We start from the raw sequence: 14535 nt of genomic DNA on the forward strand, positions 1-14535 counted from the left end.
AGGAATCATAATAAAATAAAAAAGTGTATTCTGAATGTCAATAAATATGATAATAGTAACATATCAAACCTCTGCAAACATCTCAACTAATGGACAAATCATTTGGAAATCGCAGCAAGGGACATTACCTGGATTGTTGTGAAATGTAAAAGTTGAAGGGTCGTCAAACTCATCACTGAACGGGATGTTAACATTACTAGGATGCGTCGAATCATCGATTATTTCTACTGTAAACTAGTCGTTTGTAGCAAAATACGAGGTTTTATTCAAATCTGGACTTCCAGGCATGGAGGTGGCACCTTTCTGGCTTTGTTTGAGCTCTTCTGTCACCCGATGGCTAAATGTCCGCCCAAATATGCAACTGTCGGCAGATGCGGAGATTAAGTGAGAGTTGTGGTCGAAAGTGAGAGCAACCGCTACCTCTGAATGCCGGCTGATCATGCAAACACAATCTCCTGCGAGACAAACAAAAGATTCTTGTTAAAAATGTTAATTGGAAAAACAGTTGCAAATACATTAAAGCAATTGAAAAACTTGTAAAAGGCCAGTATTGTGAAATTCCTACCATGAGTAAATTTGCTAGACATACATTTAGTCATTTGACATGAATAAAACATGTTTGATTGAATTAAGTGGAAATGCTTATTAATATTGTATAACTGCAAATTGCTTTTCAATTTTCTCAACAAATGCAAACCAACACTGACCTGTGGTGTACGGGAGGACATAGATGTTTTTATCAACACATGAGGTTGCAACAAGCGTTTTGCACCAAAGATGTCATATTCGGTTAAATTGCAGCTGCACGCAACTAGCACTGAATCATCGATGAATAAAATCCACAGTTAGAATGGCTGGGTTTAAAATTTTGTGGATTTGCTTACTCAACAATGTCCATGTCAGCCATCGAGTGTTTCTCAATGTAATGTTGTTCTCAACTGATGTCAGTTGTAGTAGTAGAGAGACTTGTTTGTTCCACAGCTCATTAGTCGAAACTGTAATTATAAATCTGATTTAGACCAAGAATTGTCAGCATGAAGATTAAACAACTATGCTCTCTGTTAAACAACATAATGACACTAAAACACAAAAATCACAAAAGTGGTACAAAAACAAATGCAGCTGAAAACTGGACACTTTCACTGTGACTGATATATATATATATAATTAAAAAAGCTTAGGCAAAGCAAAATGCAATGTACAAAAAAAGGTTCGGAAAAAAGTCAGATTTTTAAATGTTACACATTTGGTTCAAAGGCAAATCACTTAAACATGCGTGTTTCATTTTCCAAATTTACCCTTGTTAACTTGTATGATTTAAATTCCAGCGTTTTAATGCAGTTTATTGGTAGTTCGTGTAAATGATACTTAGCGCATTGAATTCACATTTTGTGTCAACTGGGTCGAATTAGCCAAATGGACGGAATATAATCATCAGTAAACATGTGAACACATCGATCTCTACTCGCGCTTGCAAGCATCGAACCACGGTGAGAATAATCCATGCTTAATATATCCCCGTCGTGTGAGGAAATAAATGATATCCTCTTAAATGTCATAAGGTCGTACACACTAAAAACAAATGATTGGTTGTCATAAAAAACGCAAAACTATTTAGTCTTAAGGATTACAAAAAAACAAATCCAAAATAACAACTTTAAACCAAATTCCAAATTTACTGTGGCTTGGAAAAACAAGCTAAAATAGGTGCAGCCTAGAAATCAGCGAAGAAATTACTGATGCATATTTATGATAAAGAGTGTTAAATTGTGTGCAGAATTCCCCAATGTCCCCAGACATAAAGATGACCACAAATTGAATTGGGAAGTATGTTGAATACATACTGCTGGATACTCCCACTCCTGTCGCCAACCGCATGTGTTTGCCGTCATTATGAACAGAAATGCAACGTGCTTCAACCGATGTTTGAGTATCCGTGAAGTGTTTCTCCATACTTTCCAATAGAATTGTGTGTTTCAGAACCTACAAATATTTAATAACTAACTTATTGCTCGTTCAATACATATATCCTACAAACAGCCACAATATATAATGTTCTTATTGATCGTCCAATACATATATCCTACAAACAGCCACAATATATAAGGTTCGTACACATGTTTGGTCATCGATTTTCCAAATCCTGACTCTGCCGTCATTTGAAACCGAAACAAAACAGCTGACTCAGCACAATCAGAAAGAGTTGGCAATAACACCATAAGGAAGAAACTATTATTACATGTAAACAGGGTTTTGTGCCCCAGTGATTTAAATCAGTGACAAAAACAAAACAAGAATTTGACTAAATAAATTAAATCAGAAAGACTTTTCTGAATTTGGTTTACATTTATAATTCCACTGTTATAATTAGTGTGGAGCAGACAATTTACACTCATGAGACATGATTACAGCAGCTGACGTTACAACATTTCATTCATTTTTAGCCACTACTGATGATATTTGAAAAGTTATAGTATGTCTATTGACATAAGCCTATATACTTTTTGTTATGAATTATGTAATGATCTCCATGGATGTGAGGGGTACAGAAACTGACGATGCTTTTTTTTAGCACATTTAACATTTAAAAAAAATCACTAAAAAATGATCAGTCACTGTTTTTAAGTATTTTGGATATCGAAGAGCAGTGTGTCCCGATTAATAACATTTATTGTTTACAATTGTCTTTTGTGATGAAATATAATTTTTTTAGTGATGTAACTTCAATATATGTATGTTACAAAGACAAACCTTGATTTCCTAGACACACGAGCTGTGAAACCTGGAAACTGAAGTGACATTTGGTTTTTCAAAATCCATCACATCAGTTATAACAAGTGAGTGATCAGAAAATACAAGATGCAGCCACATGTTGTAGACATCTACTGACATTGCAAGCACTTCATAACCTCTGCAAAAATCCAATTGTAAGTTCAAAATAATTAATGTAAAAATATATTAAACAATATGCATGGATCTGTTCATAAATTTAGTCATAAAAATAAAAGCTCAAATAGATGTAAATGCAACATGGTTTATTATTTTATAACTGCTTCTGCAAATGCTCATGCCCACATCAGTGATATTGAGGCAAGTTGCTTTTTATGTCTACTTGGGCCGTTATTTTTCTCATTAAATATGTAAAAATTTTAAACTAACTTTTACCAAAATACGACTTCTTATCAGGCAGCAAAAGCAAAAGCACGATTTTGTCTTTAATCTTCATAATTTTGCGACAAAAACGACCAAAAACAGTCTCAACTTTAAAGATGAAAATATTTCGCCACGTCTGTTTACAAACAGCTGATCGCTGATGACGCAATGTTTATTTTCACAGCTGTTCAATAAATATGTTTCGCGCTCAATATTTTTCGGAAATAAATGCACATTAACGAGCTTCTGAACTTGCAATTCCATCAAGGCGTAAAAGTTTAACTTGTAAATCACTTGTGCCGCAAAAAAACGCAATCTATTATCGTTCTTGGACCAATGAAACGTTACTTCTTTATTTGAGTTTGCATTTGGCAAAAGGTCATCACGCGGTCAAATTTTTATGTAAAAGAATTTTTTGCCCATTCATTGGCGCAAAACAAAACCGGAGATAGCCAGCAATAGCTGAATTTCGGCACTGGAAACTTCTGAAAAAATGTTACGTCATAACTAACCACTGAAATCATATTTGGCAAACTCATGAATTATTGCGTCACGTTAATTAGATTCAGAAAACATTACTAATAAATTTTTTAAACAACTGCGGTAAATTAAAACACCAAATTTTATTTTAACTCCAAAAATGCAACTTTCCCCAAATTCATGCCGCAATTGATAACAAAGTATTTTTTTATGGTATCACTTTTCATGACATGGTCGTTAGTGCGTGACCAAATTTCCACAAAAAGCTTGTCAACAAACATTTTTTGACAAATCTCAACGTTTACATGTGATTTTATGGATTCCTTTTATTCTACGTTTAAATAAATCTCTGTCTGCCTTATCAAGTAACAGCACAAACATAATAAAGAGATATTTTACACAATGCAAAACAACACGGACGGATCTAAAAGAAAACTTTATTTACGCCAAAAACATGCACCAGATTTTGAACACAAGCGAAAACATACATAATAGGATCCACTAAAATAGGACATTTCATTTACTGGAACCATGCCTTCTACAAAACACACCTTCTATTAAAACTATTTCAGCAACCTTACTGTCTGAGGCGATGCAATGTCAAATGTTTTCAAGCAGGAAGGTTTGTAAAATCAAGGGACACACTAATGAACATATACAGCAATTAGGCTGCAAATACAAAGTAGAAACAACAATTGGTGCTGAAAGGATAGGGGTTTGTATCCACATAAGTAAGCCTGTTTGAATCAAAACATAAAAATAACAGCTTGAATTTAAATGAAACATGTCTTATCTTATGTTACCTTCTGAGACCAACACATTACACCCAAAATCAAAAACGGAAAGACACAATCCCAATATACGCACGCATGGCTTAAAGAGTGTAAATTTGTAAAGTATATTCTATGACCGGCTTCAATTAAACAGCTTTAAAAACCTACAGTGAAGAAAAAGGTTCAAAAACCAGGGGTTTCCGTACTTTGCCATAACACAAAACACTTGCTGTAAAAAAATTGCATACCCGACACATTAAACCATCAATGCTCTGGTGGATAATCTTGAAAATACCGTATAAAAGTGTGTGTGTGTGTGGGGGGGGGGGACAAAGAAAATAATCCATCAGTAAATCCAAGCTATGACTCAAATGTTGGTATGTATGTGTCCTTCTGCTACTGTGCAAGCCTGAAATAAGAATACAAAAAGACATTTAGAAATGAAATCAAAGTTTAAAATGTATATGTGGCTTTGCCAAGCATATACTTGTCAAAAATATTTAGCCCCAAGGGTCAGCCTACACTTGCCTAAGAAACTTGGTTTCCAGGCCAAACATAAACAGCTTAGCAATGTGACTTAGTTGTTTTTAGAAACTAACACTGCCTATTACTTAGGTGAAATATATATGTCTAAATAAAACAGTGGACGACTTCAGACTTTTCAAAGTTTTTAGTCTGTCACATATTTGTAAAGTTAAATCCCAACATCCCACCTTTTCTTTGTGCAATTTATCTCCCATTTCCCCAGTTCAGGTAAAGGTTTGTTGCTTAATAACCCTGACTCATCGTTGGACAACTGCTTAGTCACTCACTTTGACAACAATGACTCATCAGTATTTTGTTGCTCAGCATCTGAAAAAGCAATTGTAAGTTCTTAAAAAGCCAAACAAAATAAATACAAACCAGCAAAATGCATAAAAATGTTGACACTTCTTAACAAATTAAATTTGCATAATGAAGTTTGTACTGATGTGTGTAATAAGAAAAACAATAAAGGAATCATAATAAAATAAAAAAGTGTATTCTGAATGTCAATAAATATGATAATAGTAACATATCAAACCAGCCAAAACAGTGGTCATTCTGTTTAAATCAAGGAACAAAAATCAAGATACAAAAAAAGATTAAGTTTAAATATGTGATAAAATAAAATTATTTCGGAAAACATAAATAATGTCTTTCCTAATGCAGGATATTTTCTGGGATCATTACCAAAGCAACTCTGCAAACACCTCAACTAACGGACAAATCATTTGGAAATCGCAGCAAGGGACATTACCTGGATTGTTGTGAAATGTCAAAGTTGAGAGGTCGTCAAACTCATCACTGAACGGGATGTCGACATTACTAGGATGCGTCGAATCATCGATTATTTCTACTGTAAACTAGTCGTTTGTAGCAAAATACGAGGTTTTATTCAAATCTGGACTTCCAGGCATGAAGGTGGCACCTTTCTGGGTTTGTTTGAGCTCTTCTGTCACCCGATGGCAAAATGTCCGCCCAAATATGCAACTGTCGGCAGATGCGGAGATTAAGTGAGAGTTGTGGTCGAAAGTGAGAGCAACCGCTACCTCTGAATGCCGGCTGATCATGCAAACACAATCTCCTGCGAGACAAACAAAAGATTCTTGTTAAAAATGTTAATTGGAAAAACAGTTGCAAATACATTAAAGCAATTTAAAAACTGATGCAGAAAAAATGCAAACTTGTAAAAGGCCAGTATTGTAAAATTCCTACCATGAGTAAATTTGCTAGACATACATTTAGTCATTTGACATGAATAAAACATGTTTGATTGAATTAAGTGGAAATACTTATTAATACTGCATAACTGCAAATTGCTTTTCAATTTTCTTATCAAATGCAAACCAACACTGACCTGTGGTGTACGGGAGGACATAGATGTTTTTATCAACACACGAGGTTGCAACAAGCGTTTTGCACCAAAGATGTCATATTCGGTTAAATTGCAGCTGCACGCAACTAGCACTGAATCATCGATGAATAAAATCCACAGTTAGAATGGCTGGGTTTAAAATTTTGTGGATTTGCTTACTCAACAATGTCCATGTCAGCCATCGAGTGTTTCTCAATGTAATGTTGTTCTCAACTGATGTCAGTTGTAGTAGTAGTAGAGAGACTTGTCTGTTCCACAGCTCATTAGTCGAAACTGCAATTACAAATCTGATTTAGACCAAGAATTGTCAGCATCAAGATTAAACAATTATGCTCTCTGTTAAACAACATAATGAGACTAAAACACAAAAATCACAAAAGTGGTACAAAAAAAACGAAGCTGAAAACTGGACAGTTTCACTGTGACTGATATATATACATATATATATAATTAAGAATGCTTAGGCAAAGTGAAAAGCATCGGTGAACAATTCTCATAGTCCAAATCCCTGCCGAGTCCTGCGACACAACGAAGCATTAACTGAGAGAGTTACCCACTCAACCGAGCTTAATGCAAAGCAAAATAAGTAATAACGCTTAATACACTATAGCACAACCGCTAAAGTGCAAGTTTTGGATTTAAAAAATATATTGAGACGATTAAACGACAGTTGTACTTGTCGTGTGTAGCAAAACTTTAAGGAAACATAAAACCGACCTGAATCAACCGACAGTGTCGCCGACTTTGGTCTTCTTTACGAACTTTGGAGCAGCTTAACGAGATGAGGAACATCCCCGGAGTCGAGAAGAGGTTTCCAGTATTTGGGTGAACGATCGAGCAAAACTTCCAAACACCGAAGTGACGCGTCCTGCTTTGTCACGTGACGACCAGCCAACATTTCTGTCAACAAAGGCTTTTTATTGGCCGAGCCGCGCGCATGCACAGACTGATACGTACCAACAACACCTCTCCACACATCGTGGCTTTTTGTGCGCCCGATCAGCTACCCGATGAAGTCAGTGTGGCACTTTAACTCAGCGCGCTGTATCGGCCCGTCATTGTTGACGTCACAAGCAGTTATTGTTGCACCACATTTGAGGAGGAACTTAAGTGTTTGAAGAGCGCCGTTGGAGGCAGCAGCGAGCAGGGGGGTCACATTGTCTCTACATAGCATGTAAAGGTGTAGCATAAAGATAAATTGTGGCGGGAAAAAAACCACCGCATATGGTTGAGATTAGTGTCGTTTGTGTAATATTGATAAGTTAAATATGCGCTATGACGTGATTGCTTTGTTAGTAACGATTGAAGCATGAATACGAGTGAAGTAAAAATACCTTCAGTTAAAACTCGACGAATTTTCACTGAAAACACACAAAAAATATCCAGGTAACATTCGCGCAAATAACAATCAATCCACACAACTCACCCCCCAGTTGCTGGCATTTCCAGTAGATTCGGGTGACGTCGCAGTAGTGACCTCACAATGGCCGTGTGACCTGTTGCGCATGCGTGGTGGATCGCTGAATAATTGCGGGCATCGCTCACCATTGGGTTCACTTTGCTCGCTGTAACACACTCGAGGGTGCCACATCTGGCAGCAAAGTGCACGGGGGGGGGGGGGGGGGGGGTCGCGCCTGTCATGAAAATTGAAGGTTTTTAAACAAAATCACTTTCTGTTTAAAACGCAGTCAACAAAACATTACAAGTCGGCGAAAAACACAAATCTACAATGAACAACAACAAAGATGACGTTGAATGACGACAAGCAGGTTATTACGTCACACAAGCGGGTTAGTTCCATTCATAAAAATCTCACCGGTCCTTTCAATAAACAAATCGTCATCAGGTATACCGTTGAAACCTGTCAATTCTAAGTTCAACATAAAGTCGTTTCAGAAAAAATGGCGACCATATTTAAAAGTTGTAAAATATTTCTAGCTTAAGAAACAAGATACTTTACAACTTTGTGTTTTCAATTTATGTCATTAACCTGATGAAGGTGTCTCGTATGGGACATCAAAACGTCGACATATGACAATAAAAACTGCTAAAAGAGCTAAAAATTTTGTTGATACGTTATGCCTGGCAGCAACAGTTTATTCAAACTTTTACCTGTCCTAAATTTGACCTTGTATTGACCATACGGGCAATAACCAGAAAACATATATGATGTAATGGCATTAAAATTTTTGTCAGGTTATGTTTATAGACGAAAAGCAGCTGATTAAAACAAATAATACAAAGTGTTTACTCGCGTGTAGAACGCGGGTTAATCTCGGTTCGTCTCACGTTTAAGTTCGGTTTCTGCCCCAACAAAATACTCAGGATCATCTGCCGGTTGCGAATGCAAGCGTGGTAAAGTAGAGTCATCCCCTACACACAAACAACAGCGTCATCCCCTACACACAAACAACAGCGTCTTCCCCTACACACAAACAACAGCGTCATCCCCTACACACAAACAACAGCGTCATCCCCTACACACAAACAACAGCGTCATCCCCTACACACAAACAACAGCGTCATCCCCTACACACAAACAACAGAGTCATCCCCTACACACAAACAACAACGTCATCCCCTACACACAAACAACAGCGTCATCCCCTACACACAAACAACAGCGTCATCCCTACACACAAACAACAACGTCATCCCTACACACAAACAACAGCGTCATCCCTACACACCAACAACAACCCCATCCCTACACACAAACAACAACCCCATCCCTACACACAAACAACAACCTCATCCCTACACACAAACAACAGCGTCATCCCCTACACACAAACAACAGCGTCATCCCCTACACACAAACAACAGCGTCATCCCCTACACACAAATAACAACGTCATCCCCTACACACAAACAACAACGTCATCGCCTACACACCTGGGGAAAATAAACTCGAACTTGCAGTTTTCCGCATAAGGGCGATAAAGGGGGTGACAAGTTCACGACGGTATGAGAGTTTGAGACTTCCTTCCATACTCTGCAAATGTGAAATACGACCTATAAAATTATTGTGGGTGACAATCATCAACTGCCCGACCTGAGAGCACTATTTGGCGCACTTAGTAAATTGACAATCGCACAAATAACTTCCAACTAAAATGTTTAAATATTGTGTGTCAGACATAGTAAATATAAACATCGATGGGATTTGAGTCTTTCCGCGACTCGCGCTCTACCGTTTCAACTACACATGCCAGACAAAATGCTTTCATTAATAACCAGAAAAATATGTTTGTTTGTACAGAGAATTTCAGCAGAAAAAAATGCCTTGGTTACCTCATTTAAAAAATCGCTGTTGACTTTCCTCAGAAACGTTTGCAAAGTGCCTGGGATTTGTGGCTCACTTGCTGTCTAACTCATTTGTTGGCTCGTTTTTTTCTGTGATTGTCAACAAGAAATCGAAATAAACTGTACAGCTGCAGATGTTGTATATAATTTATTGCTGGGACTTTGTATAAATTCGGCAGGAAAGTCTTGAGTGTAAATATAATTTTGGATGCACTGGAAGAACTTGTAGCGTCATAAATTACTCTGCACCAAAAATCCTTATTTATCTCACAAGCTGAAACAAAATCTTAATAAATACATACAGGTCACGCCTTTTTACTCTATAACCTACAACAATAAAATAGAATACCAACTGTCAAAAAGCTCGCATAATCAACACAATACCGCAGCATAAATTATTTGTTGACTCTCTATTCACTGTCATCGAATAATAGAGCAACACTAGTCTAAAAAGTCAACCAAGATGCTTCTGCGCTGCCTCCTTCAAATACTTCACCTGCGCTGCCTTATTTTAAATACTTCACCTAGCTTGTTTACTTCAAAAGTAAAGTGATGTATCTGATGCTACTAATCAATTGCAGTTGCTCATGCCTTTGTCACATTTTGTTTCAATACAATAGTACTGCACAATCGGTAAAGTGTGAAAGCCACTCACGCTTGAAGAGTCAGTTCAAATTGAGATTGATGAACAAGAACGAGAAGTTTTTATGAGCAGATATTGAAACTTACTTCCTGTGATCAGAACTCTTAAAACCACAACGCAGTTAACTTACTTACAAAAAGACTTTACTTGCCCGATTAATAACGTAGATATAACTCGCGCGCATCTGTGCTAACCTTGCTGTTTAAAGCTTGGCGGAACCCAAAGACTCTTTTCATCATTTCGTCGAGCTGTTGATCGTTCATTGCCAGCTTTCTCGGTCTGTAGGAGCTCAGTAGCTGGTATCTTGCATGAAGCCACGCTGGGATGGGCGGAGTTGCTGGGTAATAAGTAGTGAGAGGGATACGGATCACGTGGTACAAAGTCCCATCTGCAACAACAAGTACTTCCTATGTAACATGACACAGCAGAAAAGATGTGCGACGGAAAGCAAATGCGTTGACTAATTTGAAACAAAATAGCCTACTGCGGTTTGATGTCCTGCGCCACAATTAAGGAAATGTTCTGCATTGATTTAATAACCTGGAACACGCTGATATTAATATTTTTTGCACTTATGTTTATTTTCTGTGTTGAGTTCGCAACTCCAAGTCACCGCTTGTACCGAGCGATGTTGTCGGGACGAAATGCTCCTGTCGCGGTCGGTTTGCCAGGAGATCCGCTAGATGTCGCCCTGCCTCAACCGCAACATGATTACACCAATCGCCATCGGACAACGTCTGTAAACAAATAAGTAGTGTTAAATCGAATCAATCGAGAAATTTCGGTACAAACCCTGAATTCAGCAAGCCCTTACCACGAAATTGGCCAAACCAAAACTAGTATAGAACATCACAAAATGCGGCTTACAATCGAGTAAATAACCAGCACATAATACTTATTTAAAGATAACCTGGCTTCAGTGTTTAGAACACACTCAACTTATAACGTTACACGATTCTGACGTCACAACGCTTACCTCAATGTCATTTGTGTCAAGGTCAAACTGAATTTCCCCGTGAGCTGATGCAAGGTGACATCGTTCTCCTGTTTGGACGCGTGCCAAGTTATTTGTTATTTTAAAGTTTTAATGACATCGCGTGCCAAAGTTTTTTCTAAACAAAAGTGGTTCCTAACAGCAGATGTCAATAATGATAAAAAGCAGAGTGTTTTGTGCATGTAAGGCTAAATTTTAAGACAAAGACATGATAAAAACTAAAAACAAGCAGTGTAACATGTTAAATTAGTACCTAAAAATAAACACGCAAATCAGTTGGCGTGCCATGAAAATTACCAAGGCAGGTAACCTTGGAATGTTGCCGACCCCTATTGTAAGTCGCGCGAGTAGTAGGAAGATGGTCCGTAGATTCTCCAGTTCCGTGCAAGACATCCGGTTACCTTGACCTTGACATTGAAGACGTCTTAAGACTTCCGTAGAAAGTCTTGGCTACGTCTTGGTTTCCGACTTTCTCATCTTGAAGACGTCTTGAAGATGCGGATTTCCCTATTCTTGAAGATGAGGACTTTTCCTGACTTCCGAAGGAAGTCTTACCTTGGTGAAAGTATCCGGTGACGTTGCAGGTGTTTCTTGGGATTTCAAAGGCTGTGTAAGACTTGCGCAAGACCTGTTTATTACCTGGAATTTCAAAAGATGTGTAAGACAAGTTTTTGACGTACTGGAATTTCAAAGGAATTGCGCACGTTTTTGACGTAGTCAAAAAGATGTATTTGTTTGTTTGTTTGTTGCAAGAAAGTGGGTCATGACTTTCATAAAAAAAACAACCGAGTTAGTAAACCCCCCAATAGTTACGTCATAGACTTTTTACTCTGCGTTTCTAGTGTCAGCTGTCGTGTTTCACCGGATGAGCGAGCGCGCTCGCGCTCGTTAAATTATAATACAGGTATTGTTCGTTTTTTACGTGGAAAGGAAGTGTCTTTTTTCAAAGACTTGCGCGCAGGTCCGTTTGTGACCAGCACAGCGCCCCGAGAAAACTTATGATAACATTTGGAGTTTCTATGGCTGAGTTAAAAACGCGTCGTCTACCAGCTGTGGTAAATCGCACGGATGAGCAAACGCGCGTCGCGCTCGATTGCGTATCGGATGAGCGGCGCGTCTCGTGTGCGTCGCGGGCTCGCGCGCGGCGTTTCGAGTGCGTAATCCCTGCAGAGATTGTTTTTTTTTTCGTTTCGATCTTTTTTATTTCTCACACACACACACACACACACACACACAGGTAAGCACAATTAAAGCAGTTTTTGAAATAGTTGTTGCACGAAGCGATCGTTTGCCCGGTAATTACTTGAAAAACATTCTACAAATGCGTCAAGCGATATGTCACGCGCCATGGCCATAAGAAACAAGATCACGTAATGGCCGCACACCGTTGAATGAAAGCCTTGCAGTCTGACAGTGTTATAACACCAACGGTCGACGGCGTTCTCGGTCATGAATAAGTAAAAATCAGGATAGAGCATCAAGCCATAGCTGTCGAAATAGATCACTCTCCATCTTGATTGAAATAAGCTGCCACCCAATGTTCACCTTCTTCGTTTGAGTTGTCTGTGTTAAAAACGAAACCGCAAGGAACTGACTCGGTAATAATGTCTTCTAGTTGATCTTTGGCAAAAACGCCTCGAAAAATTCTTCTGGCTTGAGCATCACCGTTCAGTATTGTCGATATCGTAACAGTGTCCATTGTTAAGCGGCGTAGTCAAACAGAACGTTGCGATCACGGTCAATTTCCAGAACGTTGTCGAACTCGGTGTAAATAATTACGTTAACGGTTTCTGTCAAGGCAGACGCAAACCGTAACTGCAAGCGGATATTACCTTGCTGTTTTAAAGCAAAAGTAGGTGTTTGAGATAAGTCAGGTGTCAAATCGAAAGCGTATAAGCAAAAACCCGATTTGTAATCCTTGCGCGAAATATCTAAGCCTTCATCATTAAAATATTTTCCAGTCGCGGTAAACAGTGACGTATAACAACGCATAAACTGATCGTTTTCATAATTGGGTCTTAACACTTTAGAGGGGAAAGATTTTGCACCCTTAAGCAATGCAATGTAGTTTACATTAAAGTGTTGAAAATTAAACGGGTTTTTGGAATATTTCCCGTTAAAAGCACTGTTCTCCACCAATCCAATTACAACTCTCCTAGGTGTTTGGCCCATAAACAAATTCTGTTGGTTGAGATCCAGATTGCCACTTCCGACACTTAATATTTTGACGTTGCTTCGTCGTATCGGATAGAGTGCGTTTGATTTTAGTAGCGCTTTGACATGGGCGAGCTGTACTGTTGGATTGATTTTTAATTTTCGAACAAACAGACTCATATCGAGTATAACGATTTTACATGTTGGAGTGTCGACACACATTAAAGAAAATTTGTTTGAATTGCGTATGAACCGAAATTTAAGACCTACGCCGTTCAATAAATATTTCTCCTGGTTACACAAGTCCAGATGCGGTTTGTCAAATAGATCTACCGTTTTGCTGCCGGCAATATACGACTTTCGTTTCGAAAAGCCCCCGTTAGCATTTCCTATCGTATCGAAATGGCCTGCCGTATTTTTAAAATAGAGGCCGCTTGTTAAATGGGACTGTTTGGCAGCCGGTCCGAAACAAGGTTTCGATGTAGGACCGATAAGCGTACGTGTTAGCCGAATTCGTCACCAACTTATCGTTGACCGAAAGATCCAGTTGAGAAAATATGCTGTTTGCGAAAGAATTAATCGTAGATATCTCAGCGCCGGCCTCCAAATCGCTTCCATCGGCTTTGGTTACCTTTAACCTTATTTGAAAGTAGGTATGGAACAAGTCAATATATTCGTCACTGGCCGCTGCAATGTGGAATTCGATTGGCGACGTTTGACCGATGGTACTTATCGGTAGATATTCGGTAAAATAACGGTCCTGACAACTGTTTTGAAACGCTGGCACACAAAATAAGTCTAGTTCGCTTTTTATTCCCTCTTGAGATTTAGGGTGACACGACATAACCGATCTAACTGAAATTGTCGTCACGTTTCGTTCTCTTTGCCGGACGTTGGCGACTGATTCGTCGAACTGGGGCATTGTCTGTTTTATTCTTTTTTGACGCAGTCGTTTTAGCTCTTGTGCGTTTCCTTGGTTTTCGAAGATTTTGTGCAAATATACCAAAAACGTTTTTTCCCGCCTCCTTGCTTCGTTGCACAGCTGCAGTTTTTGGATTTGCTCCATCTATGACGTCACTGGCAAAATTAACACCGGACTTCAGTAACTGGCGTCCGACGGTTTTTGCTCCGCTTT

The 14535-nt window shown here is 38.5% G+C and overlaps 1 long non-coding RNA gene and 1 pseudogene across 2 annotated transcripts in view; both read right to left on the bottom strand.

The window, feature by feature from the left end:
* Positions 1–160: 160 nt before the first annotated feature.
* LOC145225309 (uncharacterized) lies at positions 161–2435 on the bottom strand. Its single transcript, XR_013859850.1, has 5 exons — positions 2116–2435; positions 1845–1983; positions 1387–1572; positions 708–995; positions 161–455 (listed from the first exon to the last, which is right to left on the bottom strand). It is a non-coding gene; the product is annotated as an uncharacterized LOC145225309 (long non-coding RNA).
* Positions 2436–5543: 3108 nt separating this feature from the next.
* LOC145223795 (ankyrin and armadillo repeat-containing protein-like) overlaps positions 5544–14535 on the bottom strand; it is a 38837-nt pseudogene continuing 29845 nt past the window's right edge. Inside the window, exons 7-17 of the transcript XR_013859503.1 lie at positions 11229–11296; positions 10875–10989; positions 10447–10640; positions 9191–9298; positions 8559–8676; positions 8120–8173; positions 7730–7937; positions 7261–7466; positions 7021–7203; positions 6286–6576; positions 5544–6012 (exon numbers count right to left, since the gene is read on the bottom strand). The product of XR_013859503.1 is annotated as an ankyrin and armadillo repeat-containing protein-like (transcript). The remainder of the gene's footprint in view (positions 6013–6285; positions 6577–7020; positions 7204–7260; positions 7467–7729; positions 7938–8119; positions 8174–8558; positions 8677–9190; positions 9299–10446; positions 10641–10874; positions 10990–11228; positions 11297–14535) is intronic.

Source organism: Phallusia mammillata, chromosome 4 (assembly GCF_965637545.1).
Source record: "Phallusia mammillata chromosome 4, kaPhaMamm4.hap1.1, whole genome shotgun sequence".
Classification (NCBI taxonomy): domain Eukaryota; kingdom Metazoa; phylum Chordata; class Ascidiacea; order Phlebobranchia; family Ascidiidae; genus Phallusia; species Phallusia mammillata.